Below are 12020 nucleotides of genomic sequence, written 5' to 3' on the forward strand. Positions count from 1 at the left end.
TGGACGGAGGCATGTTAACGTGAACACACACACACACACACTGTTTCGAGACCACACTGTCCGCCCCCTCCTCAACCACCTCCTTCGCCGTGCCATACACATGGGCTACATGCACGCTGAAAGCCTGGACACTGACAACGACAGGTTACAGCCCTGCGCGCACCCAGCGTGGCTGCGTGACACACTGAACAGCACGATCACAACGGAATGCTTATCTGTCGGGGTCTCGGGGTGGCCAAATGGAGACGTTTGGGGAAGACAGATCCCGTGCCGTCGGAACAACACAATGACAAAATACATACAGACAGATGCAATGACAACGACACGTTCCTAAATCACACAAAACATCAAATTCTTATCCTGATTATATAAAGAACAAACTACAACTTGCTTTGAAGCCCAAAAAGCCAACCTCCGCGTTCACCGTTTAATAGCTTATATCTCCATGGGCAGCAGACGGTGAGCGGTTAGGGACCGTCTACAAAGTGCAACACCGAACTTGAAAATATTCAATAACTTCCATTTATAGGCAGAATATCACCACCATATTTACATCACACATCAATGGTGTACTTATGATTGTACTACAGCATTTAATTAGCCTATACTTTTGTGCCCAACCCAACTTCCCAAGACCATCTGTAAACAATTCCCCCCCTATCAGTAATGTGATCTATTACATCGCACACTGAACATGATTTGCTGTTCATATATTCAGAACGGGTAAGGACTAGTATACTTAACACATCAACCTGATTTCATCAACTTAGCTGACTCATTTGTTTACAAAATAGTTTTATTTCTGTAAATATGGTTACATAAACTCAACTGCCATGCCTGTTTATGCAATAATACAACAAGCTTAGGCTATGATTACATTTAAAAGACACAGAGAGGGTGCCATACCAATAAAGCTGTTTTTTTTTAATCCTTTTACTAATGTGGTTCTGCCATAAGCCTCTGCGTGGATGTGTGCCAAGGTGTTCCATCCCTCTCTTACTCCACGGTCTGTGCTTTGTCCCCGAGACATTGGTGAAGGCTCATTTACACTTTACCTCGCCACTGTGTCGCTCAATGACAATGGCAGTTCAAATATGCCATTGTTGTGTGATTAAGTGTAAATTAAACCTAAATAAGAATTCTGCTGCTGTCATAGCACTGTGCCACAGCACTCCAATTTCCATAATACCTCCATATGAGATCAGCATGCGGTCTAGCCTGACTCAACATTGGATCAGAAACTAGAAAAACACCTTTAGCTTCCCTTTCACGCAGAGCGTTCGATAAGAGTCTGCATGTCAGAGGGTTTCCGCGGCCAATAAGGATGAATGCACCACCCCTTAAAGCTATCCTGGTGGTGATACACTCTTCTCCAGAAGGCTTTTATGCTGTGCCAATTCCCTGTCATTCCAGGGATGATCTCCAGATTATTAGCACTAGCTGAGTAGAGGTAATCCCTGGGGAAGCATTTATTTCCGCCAATCCATGCACACCAACCAAAGTGACTTTGAAATTGCTGGAGTGGAACCCAACACAGGTGCTTTCTCAACAGTCACATTCCAATTTCACAATTCTTCATTATTAATTTACATTGTTTACAGAACATAATATGTTCTATGCACTATTCTGTGTTGATTTATGACTTCAGAATGCAACACTGTCTCCTTTTATAATAATAATAATAATAACTAGAGAGAGAGACAACTTTTCCCATTATTTTTTACTTAACATCCACCCTATCTTGGCTATCCTGTTCACTGATAATAGGATTACTAAGTCACAAAGCAAAAGGTAAAGGATGCAATGCATGAAGGATCTATAAAATAAAGCCATGCATGTCCCTATCTACATCAAACTGCCTATGGCGAGAGAGTATGTTTTGCACCCCGTCTGTCTGTCCATCTGCATACAGCTAGTGTTGGCCTTTCAGATGGGCCTGTCATAGTGCCACCATGAGGCAGATCTTTGCAAAACACATTTTGTGATATTACTCCTACAGATTTTGTCCAAAAGATTTGTCCACGATTCAGTACATACCATCTCTATGTGATCAACATGGATCTGTCCGATTATCCATATTCCATCGATCCCCATTGGCTAAGACTGGCTTCCAAAGTTTGCAGGATTGGTTCAACTCATGAACACAGCTTGCAATTTCCATGAGATTTTGCATGCATATTTTCAGACTAGGCAGAGGAAAAGATGGCAGAGACCTTGTGCTCCAAGTAACGTCATCCAAGCTAGCTAATCCAACTGATGGATTGCGACAACGTGTACACACGTCCTTTCATTGATATCAAACAGGGAAAAGATATTCGGAGTGTGCGTGTGTGTGCATGTGTGAGAGAGAGAGACTGTCTGAGGCAGTCTGTTGTAGAGGACTGTCATCTTGCTGCTGACCCCATGATCAAACCATTACAATTCCATTGCTGCACTTTCTTACAGTACTGTGTCACTGTCACTTGCTGTGTGTGAACATCTCTGACTCACTGCCTAAGGGCTACACGTTCTGGTTGACTCGCATTAATTGTCGGTACGGTGTACCCAGAGGGCTCTCTCTAGCTTAGCTGGTACAATTTGGAGAGCGCTCTGACAGACATGTCGATCATACTGAGATCAGGGGAAGCAAGGACAAAGCCTTTTGGATTCATGAACTTCCATGATCCACGAGGATGGGGCAAAACCAACTTTGACAGCTGTTTCGAAGGGAAACGAGACAATCAATAGGACTGCTGGCCTGAGTCTACTTTGGACAGTCGGACAAATTGACTGTGACTGAGGTGTGGGGAAAGGCTATATGGCAAGTGGGCACTGACAGGTGATGAAAATGTGATCGACATGAAATTCTTAAGAGTGATATTTGGCATAGCCTTCAAGTATGTTTAAGAATAGAACAATTTCTGGGGTTGGATTAGGCTAATATGATTCAAACCAAGAGAAGAGATCTATTGAAAATTTACAGCAGACCTTCCGATTCTACAAACCATGTTTGTCGCGTGACATTCAACACAGGACTGACTCCGGCATCCGGTCAGACTCTATAACCCTTTATCAGAGATGGAGGTCACTGAGGACAAACAGAATGGCATTATGCTCAAAATGCATTATGGGCAGAGGAGATAGCGTACATATGTCGTTATGACAGAGATATTGCATTTATTCATTTATGCAGTATAAATCCTGTGGCAACAGGACAGAAATGTATAAGCAGATTGAGGGTAAAACAAATCAGTCCTTTGCTCTTTTTTGACAAAATATCACCCCTCACTCCTAATTTAGTTAGACTACACATTTAAATATACTACTTGAACTTACTCGACACACAGGAAGCATGCTTGATAAACTGTGTTATAAAAGGCAGCAGGCGGTAAGAAACGAAATAATCAGTTGATTACTTGTGACAGAAGTCAGGCAGCAACACTTAATTCAACTGTACTGGTATCCTAGTTTCTATAGTATCAATATACAGATTAAGTTTATGATAGTATATTGTTTAGACTGATGTTTTACCTGTGATCCTAGTATACTGACGCACTAAATACTGTCTCTCTGCATTTGATGTATATGTTTACTTTGCTTATTGTAAGTCCTTTGGAGTGACTTCAAATAAGCCATTTTGTTTTGCTCCGTTTTGAACAAAATGTCACAAATCATGAACACATCGTGTGATTTCCTAGAAATTTGGCATTCACTTAGGATGAAATTCCAATTGAAAATTTTCATCAGCCTCATGGTGGCGCTATAACTGCCCTATTCATGTTTTACCTATAATAACTGCACCAATCTGTGTAAAACTTTGTATGCACACTCCATAGAGGCCTTATGATTTATGTAAAACATTCTTTTATATACTCCTTCGGATTTTATCCAAATTTCAAGCAAATCGGTACACATGTATCTGTGATCAAGACGGTCTGTTTGATTTCTCATATTCCATCCTGATTGGCTAAGATTGGCTTCCAAAGTTTTCAGGAACTGCCCAATATGTACAATATGCTCCAAATCATGAACGCAGCATCCGATTGCGGTGAAACTGTGCACGCATTCCCAGTAGGCTGAGGAAGAAATGCCACTTGACATTTAAAAAAAAAACACTCCTGTCCTGGTGCCTGACCTGTGCCCCGAGGGGAACTTTTTTCTAGTTTTCTCTGAAGTATTTGCCTATTATGACATGGAAGCACTGAGAAAACTGACTTTCTTCGTCCTTTTTTCCCCCTTTTTTTTTTTACTTGACTACGGTAGCGGTGGTCTCAAAAACATAAGGGAACGCCCCACCATCTGGTGATGTCATCAATTAGTAATTAGCAATTCTCAGCACCTGAGCTGTATTGTTTTGGAGCTCTTTAAGAGCAAGTTCTTGGTCTGTGAAAGTCATATAGCACAGACGAATGTCTTAGGACCGAAACGTTTGCTTTTTAATTGCACTTTGAGCACAGAGCACTTCATGAGCATGATAAAAGGCTCTTTCTGCCAAAGTTTCCCTATTATGACATGCCCATAATAGGGATGCTAGGGTTCATGTGATCAACTGATCTCAGACATGTAGCATCTTTCTTTCTTTCACTTATTTTGTTCTTCGTTCTAACATGTCTGTAGCAAATATCATTGTGTTGACTATTAATCCACTGAGAACGACTGTCAAGGTGAAGGCTGTGAACAAAGGGTTAACTGCTGCCACATAAATTTTTCACAACACACTTGACACTTGACACACTCGAAAAGTCCCAGTGAGTGAGGAGAACTACTCAAAATTAGGATCACAATGGTCCCAACTCGTTTACTAGTCTGAGGCAAACTTTAAGGCCTGTCTTTTGATGGGTGAAAAAACCCAGGCCTCCAATTACAAAGCCATCTTTGGCTAAATCAATATTTTGTGCTGTACATCCACTCAGACTCTGAGAATAATAAACAAGCCATCAGTGGAAGAGTTGAAAATCATTGAGCAATTAGAGTTTGGGCTCTGTCTATGAAGCTTCCATTAATTTATTATCACCATCTCTCTCTCTCTCGGTCATTTTATTTTACTCTGAGACAGAGAGTGTACCCTTATGGGTCCATTTGGTTACAATTGTACTCTCAGAGTACATATATTGCCGCCTATCCTCCTATAACCTCCTACCCCTGCACTGCATCACTCCACAGTTGTGCTCAGGAGCTGGAGCGCCTTTTTATTTTCTTCAAGTCTTATCTTTCTCTCTCCCGATATAAAAGTATAGCATTGAGCACCCTGAAGCTATATTTTTATACATTTAATTTCTATAATGTCTCTCCATTCCTGTGACTTCCTCTCCTTATCATTGTCTCTCTCCCTCCCTCATAATCTCTTTTTACTTCGGCCCCATTCCTCTCCAACTCTTCAGAGAATGATGGACAGCCAGTTCTTATTGATTTATTTACACAGAACAGACAGAGAGGAGACCTTAACTTAACTTAACTTCCCTGGAAAGGGAAGAGGAGAGGAGAGGAGAGAAGAGGATTGGAGAGGAGAGGAAAAATGGGCTGAGTGGATGACAAAGGAGGCAAGGCAAAATAGATAGAATGACTCAGGAACTCAAGAGGTGGGTGAGAGAGGTAGAGAGTGATACAAAGGGAAGAAAAGAATGGAAGTAAGAATGGAAGAGAGATATAGACGGACAGACAGACAGACAGACAGACAGACATAATTAGAAAAAGTTAGACAAAGCCTGGCTACAATGCAGACACAGAGTAGGTAGCTCAATAGACATATTCAAGCATATCTGTAAATACCACTGTGAATGTCAACACCATGTGGACTGTTTCCTATTACAACATTTACAGTCACGGTGGTTGTCAGAGCCAAAGACACAATGCCGCCCGGAGAGTTATGTAGACCGAAACAAACCCTCTCTCATGTACATACTGTACATAACATCACTGACATCTACTCAGCCTCCATACAGACTCCACCATGCCCTGTTCCAGCAATGTGTGCCTGACCTTTGAACTGGCTCCACCATTCCATTATCTTGATTCGTGTGTGTGAATCGCTGCGTGCTGAACATACACAATATCCGAAGGCAAACACAGAGCGCGATGTTAACAGCCCTCCAGTGAGCACCGTATTGCCACCCCTGGGAACAGTTTCAGTTAAGCCTGGGTAAGGTAAAGGTCAATGAATTATGACACACACACACACACACACACACACACACACACACACACTGTGTGTGTTAACGAGAACATGTGTGTGTTAACACACGTGTTCGAATGTATATATATATGTATATATATGTATATATACAGTATATATATATATATTATATTCAGCCCCATTCATGCTTTTTCATTTTAAATTAATCTGACAAATACATCTTTTGTCCAGGAGGCCAAAAATAGCAGACTTGCACTTAAAGTCATTGAATCAGTATAAACCTGGTGTCCCTATTTTGGGAATGTAATTATATATGGCTTTTTATTTCTCTCTCATAATAAATATTCAATAATGTGTGAAAATAGTGAGAATAGCGCCATGCTTAATGTGTAGATAGGCCATGAGGGAATAAAGCCCTAATCCCCATGGGCACTGTTAATTTATAGCATCCACTGCTCTAAGTTGGCATGGGTAAATAATAGAGAGGGCGCTTCATTGCATACCCTTGCCTGTCTCTTTCTATCTCTCACCTCTGTCACTATTGAAAATGGTAAAACAAGGATGAAAAAGAAACGTGCTGCAAACTTGTAGATTGGTTATTTCCACCGTGCGACACCATCGTACGGCAGAGTATGAATTAGGTCAATACTGTACCACTATGATGACTGTTCCATGGAACAGTATACAGTAACAAGGCAATATGTCTTATTAGGCCACTCGAGTCTGTTGGTGTCTCTGAAGCTAAGCAGGCCACCGTGTGAACATGGTACTGCAACAGTACAGTACACAGTAAAAACCTCAGTGTTCATTTCATTCTGAGAGTGTAAAAATGGACCTGCATGGTGGTTTTGGGTTCACCTATACACTCTCTCCGAGTTAACGTTGAGGCTTTTATAGTGCAGCTGACCAGAGAGGAGAGACAGAGATGGAGACAAGGAGGCGACTCAGTCACCTCATACTTTAATCACAGCCTAACTGGGGGGTGGTTATACTGTCAGTACCATTGATTTCTTTTCATTTTTTATAGCTTATTGTAAATCAAGGGTGTGTCCAGCATTTATGAATTGGTGATTGATCAGCAGCCTTTCTATTTGATCACACTTTTTCAAACAGAGTGAACGGCTTCTTGAAATCTACTGTAGGCACGGCACGTTTTATTTAGTATCGCACCAATTTCTCACACACACACACACACACACACACACACACACACACACACACACACACACACACACACACACACACACACACACACACACACACACAAAATACACGTTGGCCAATGAAGTTACTCCACACCAATTGTGTGTGTATAGATACCGCGTAGACGCTCGACAACGCCGGATGCACTGCGGTGAAATCAAACCCCTAGATTCTGTGTTGGTGGGCAGGTACCATTGGTACCACCCGAGCACCTCGCTATATTTTATATGTATTAAAAAAAGAGGAAACATCCATCCCACCCCATGTGAATGATAGTTTTACACATTGGACCGCGGCAGAAAAGCCTGCGCCCGCGTGCTCTCTAAAGATAGGCATGCTAGGAGCGCTGTTTGGCTCTGCTGTGTTCTGGGCGGCTATGAAAGTGGATTAAACCAGCTTTAACATCAAGACGAGCACTAATGAAGCCCAATGGGGGAGTTAGCCAGTCTGTTTGTCCAGCTGACTCCTGTTAAACAGCCATCACCGTCTGCCTGCTCTAAAAGTAGCTTGACGGCACCTGTGTATGCTATGACCTGTCTGTTCAGCCTACAAACCAGCATGGTAAGCATGGAAACAAGTCCCCAAGACTTTGTGTTATCCTTTTACCTTGTGTTAACTTATAACTTTGTGTTATCCTTGTCTAACTGTACCTTGTGCCGTTTACATCTCTGACTAATAAAGTATTCAATCAATCAATCAATCAATGGCCTGGCAGATAAATCTACATTTGTCTTTCAGTGGAATCCTATCATGAGGGAATGTCAAATTGTCTACGGTAATGTTGTTATTTCATGTTATTACAACCCAAACTAGAAAGTCTGTCGAGATGCCAAATTGAGCCTTGCACACAAGTAGGCCATGGCATGTATGGCCTACTTGTCCGCAAGCAGAGCGCGCCATGAGGTGCGCTCACCACTGCTGGTACGACTGCTGCTCTGAGTCCTAAAGCTCTCTGCTGCTGTCTGGGTACATGAAAAAACCAGTGCAACCAAGGATTTTACCGATGCAAGCACTCCGCAAACGATGCATCGCGATTTCACCCGTCAATTGGATCCGATAAATGTACAGTGACATACATACATACCCAGCCGATCACAGTACTTGCGTGCTTTGCTTGCGAAAGTAATTAACACACAGCACAAATCATATAAAAAGGTGTTATTTGCCAGAACAGTTTTGTTTGACAAAACATAACATGCAATGAACATGCAATGAAACTTTTGATCGTTTACTGTGCCCAATCATGATATCGATATAAAATAATATATGATTATTGTGACATTGATTTCAAGCATATTGACAATCCCTGCTCAGGACTCATTCATACTACGAAGCATAAGGTTGTACAAAGGCTTCATACAAATTCCATACAAATGTATTATAAGGATAAAAACCTATTAACCATTGTACCAGACTACACTAGCGATGCACTGTAGTAATCAAGCATCAGTAATTTTCCTCATCATCATCATGTATTTAACTCACGACCATGATCACATGGTTTGGAGCACAGATTCATAAAAGTATACAATTAAAAGTATACAATACATTACAGATTACACGATGTACATAGACATATTATCGGAAGGCTTTCCCTATTTGTACAGTGGAAGAACATTTTTCAGAAAAGCACCCAATTTATAGATTACTTTTTGTTTTTCAGATTTTAGTAATGCAATTAATTTAAACATAGAAGGGTGGGTAAAACAAATAATTGACAGGTATTTTTGCCTGAAATTCATAATGCCAGTATTCTTACATTCCAACAAAACATGATACTCATCTTAAATTCTGGCTTCATTACATTACAAATCCTCTGACTTCTTTCCAGTCCTTTATATCTACTGATGACCTTTGGGATTCTTGTGTTGTTTAGCCTAAAGTTGCAAATAGCCTGTCTATACTTACGGTTTTCACATAGAAGGTATTTTTCTAATTTGAACTCTTGTTTCTATTCAACATAGATTCACATGATGTCATACTATTGAGTTCACTTTGCCACTTTTGCAAAAACTGGTCTTTCAACCTTTGTTCGACAGTTCGCTTCAACCAGTCAAGGATATTACATTTCTGGGCCTACCAAATGTAAGACATACCACAACCCAAGGTGACACATGGGCACCTGTGTTGAACAGGTTAAGCAGACAGTCGTACATTCCTCAACAATCTTCCTCTTCCACTGAATACAAGATCCTCTCTTCAACATGTGTTCAAATGCTAACGTACTGTGTCCTCCACAGGTGAAGACATTAAAGTTTACACAATAAAAAAGAGCAATTGTTTTCATATCTGTGTGTAAAATATACAGGACATAGTTTACCAAATGCATCTCTTTGCAAATTACATGTGTGAACACTGGACAATAGGCCTACACATTTGCGTTGAGTGCATACAACATACCTAATCATTTTAAATGCGCAGGGGGAGGCGTTGTTGCGAGACCGCATTGATTAATTTACAATGGTCATGAGGCAGAACAAGTTGCCTCCCGGCAAGGCAGCATCGATTCAGGGCATCAGGTGGATCAAAGGACATGGCAGTACTGTAGGTATTCCCAATTCCCATCCCAGTTGGAATCACTTACATTTCACCTTAATCAGCTATGGCCCAGCATAGGCGCTACCGTATATAGGCAATCCTTTGCCCAGGGCCCATGTGAGAAAATCATAACAATGATCAATACGCCAGTGGCATCCTGCACACAAAACCATCCATCACTGGAGGGAAACACCAAGATGCATTAGTTCACTAATACTGACAGCAGCACACGCAATACATCAATCCACAGAGGCTGCTGCTCGCTCCCCACCATTGTGTCGCTCTTCCTCTCCGTCCCCCATAATTCTCTCTATATTCCATCTTCTCCCTCCTAGCCTCACCCTTCTAACACTAACAGAAGAGCACACACATTTCACTCAGTCAGTTGAATTGACTTTCAGGATTTTACAGAACGGCAGGAGTATGAACTTCACAGGAAGGAGTGTGCAGTAGTACATATAACCAATGGGTAATGGCTGTATTGAATGATGACATATACTGTACACATTAATAATAAAAAATATGTTGATATGTTCAGAATTTTTACAATACCAAACATAAACTTAAGTGAGTTTGTCTGTATAGTTCCAGGTTGACGTAAGGCCACTGCTGCAACCCTCATGCTAACTCAATAGATTCTGTAATAAATAATTGCAGCCCCATGGGACATATTAAAGGAAAATATTTGTTCCCTGGCACAGATGTCATTGCCTCTGTTCATACTCATTATCCTTCACAAAGTTAAAATGCCCCAGGTCACTGAGAGGGAACAATTCTTTGCTTTGCCATTTTTGGATATTGAAAATAAGCAGGTAACCCCAATACATGAAACCCTACCACTTGACATGTAAGGACACAATGATTTGTCTTACTCCCTGCAGCAACGGTTATCCATATGATACCCTATTACGAAAATACTATAAAAGGTATCACATAGCAGCTGTCTTTGAGGTCAGTACAGTTATTCAACTTTTTAACTGCCCTTGGGCTTCAGAGCTGGCTGCGTAGCGGCTACAACAAAACAGTGTTATATGAGGGGAACAACTCTTTTGCGTGCACAGGATGCTGACCAAAAGCAATTAGACCCTGCAGCACTTGTTTCCCAAAATTCCCAGAGCTTTAAACACGATATGAACTTGCATGCGCTTTGGTCACATCGTATGAGTTGGCGAGGTTCTATCCTGAAAACGCTATTTAACTATAGGCCTACTGTAATGGGTGCATATATGCACGATATATTCACATTTCATAAATTATATCTAGAGACGTTACAAAATAAAGCGCCAGCAAAAAATAAATAAACAACTTTTATGAAACAAAACAAATAAGTCATTCTCTTATCGCACACAAATGGCTCTTTTACTTACCTCATGATGGATCAGAACGAGCATATAGGGACTCAGGGAGACGGTAAAAGACGGAGAAAGTCCACTCCAATTTGTCACAGATCCATGACAGGGGTGGCAATATAGCTCAGTCCAAACTAATTCGTGGTTGAATCCAGGCGTTGGGCAGCCTTTATCAGTATCACGCTCTACCTGCATCCGTGGTCTGTTCGCCGGTGCGCGCCCCTAACAGCTGTGGTGACCGGTGTTCTCCAGAACAGTGGGATCTCCAAGAGAGCGCACAAGAAGCGTTTCAGGGTGCAACGGCGCGATTGGCTACAGGGCCAGTGACGCACCGGCAGGTGGCACACCCGCTGTATGAAAATGTGGAGACGTTCGTTCATTCATTCATTATGTCGCCGTCGTAATAGTTGTGGTTCTTGATTCTTGAGTTGAGACATATCTGCCTGGCTATACGGTCCAGTGTACGCCTCTATACTACGCAGTGTCGCAGTCGGGGACTCGGGGAGTCACAAGAAGAATTCAAATTAACGCAGCTGCAACTGATTGTCAGAAATGATCAACTCCCACGCCCACGTGTGTTGCGCACTTTCTTTGCTGCTCCCATCACTCAAGTTTTTTCATCATGAGATTTTAGAGTAGGCTACCACTAAATTGTCTCGCAATTTCATAAAAGCCAATATTGAATGTTTTATTTCAAAAAGGCTAATGTAAAATAAATGCAAAAAGTGGTATCTGGACATGAGAGAGCCAAGATTATCGTAGACTACAGTAGCTACAGTAGAATGACAGCAAAATTGTTGCTTATTTCTAAATTTGTA

General features: G+C 41.5%; 1 protein-coding gene across 1 annotated transcript in view; it reads right to left on the bottom strand.

The window, feature by feature from the left end:
- chrm3a (cholinergic receptor, muscarinic 3a) overlaps nucleotides 1-11351 on the bottom strand; it is a 96812-nt gene extending 85461 nt beyond the window's left edge. The window contains exon 1 of the mRNA XM_083774612.1: nucleotides 11221-11351. The gene's annotated coding sequence lies outside the window, so the exon portion shown is untranslated. The remainder of the gene's footprint in view (nucleotides 1-11220) is intronic.
- Nucleotides 11352-12020: the final 669 nt, after the last annotated feature.

The sequence above is a fragment of the Protomyctophum parallelum genome (assembly GCF_964188405.1).
Source record: "Protomyctophum parallelum genome assembly, chromosome: 10".
Taxonomy (NCBI): Eukaryota; Metazoa; Chordata; class Actinopteri; order Myctophiformes; family Myctophidae; genus Protomyctophum; species Protomyctophum parallelum.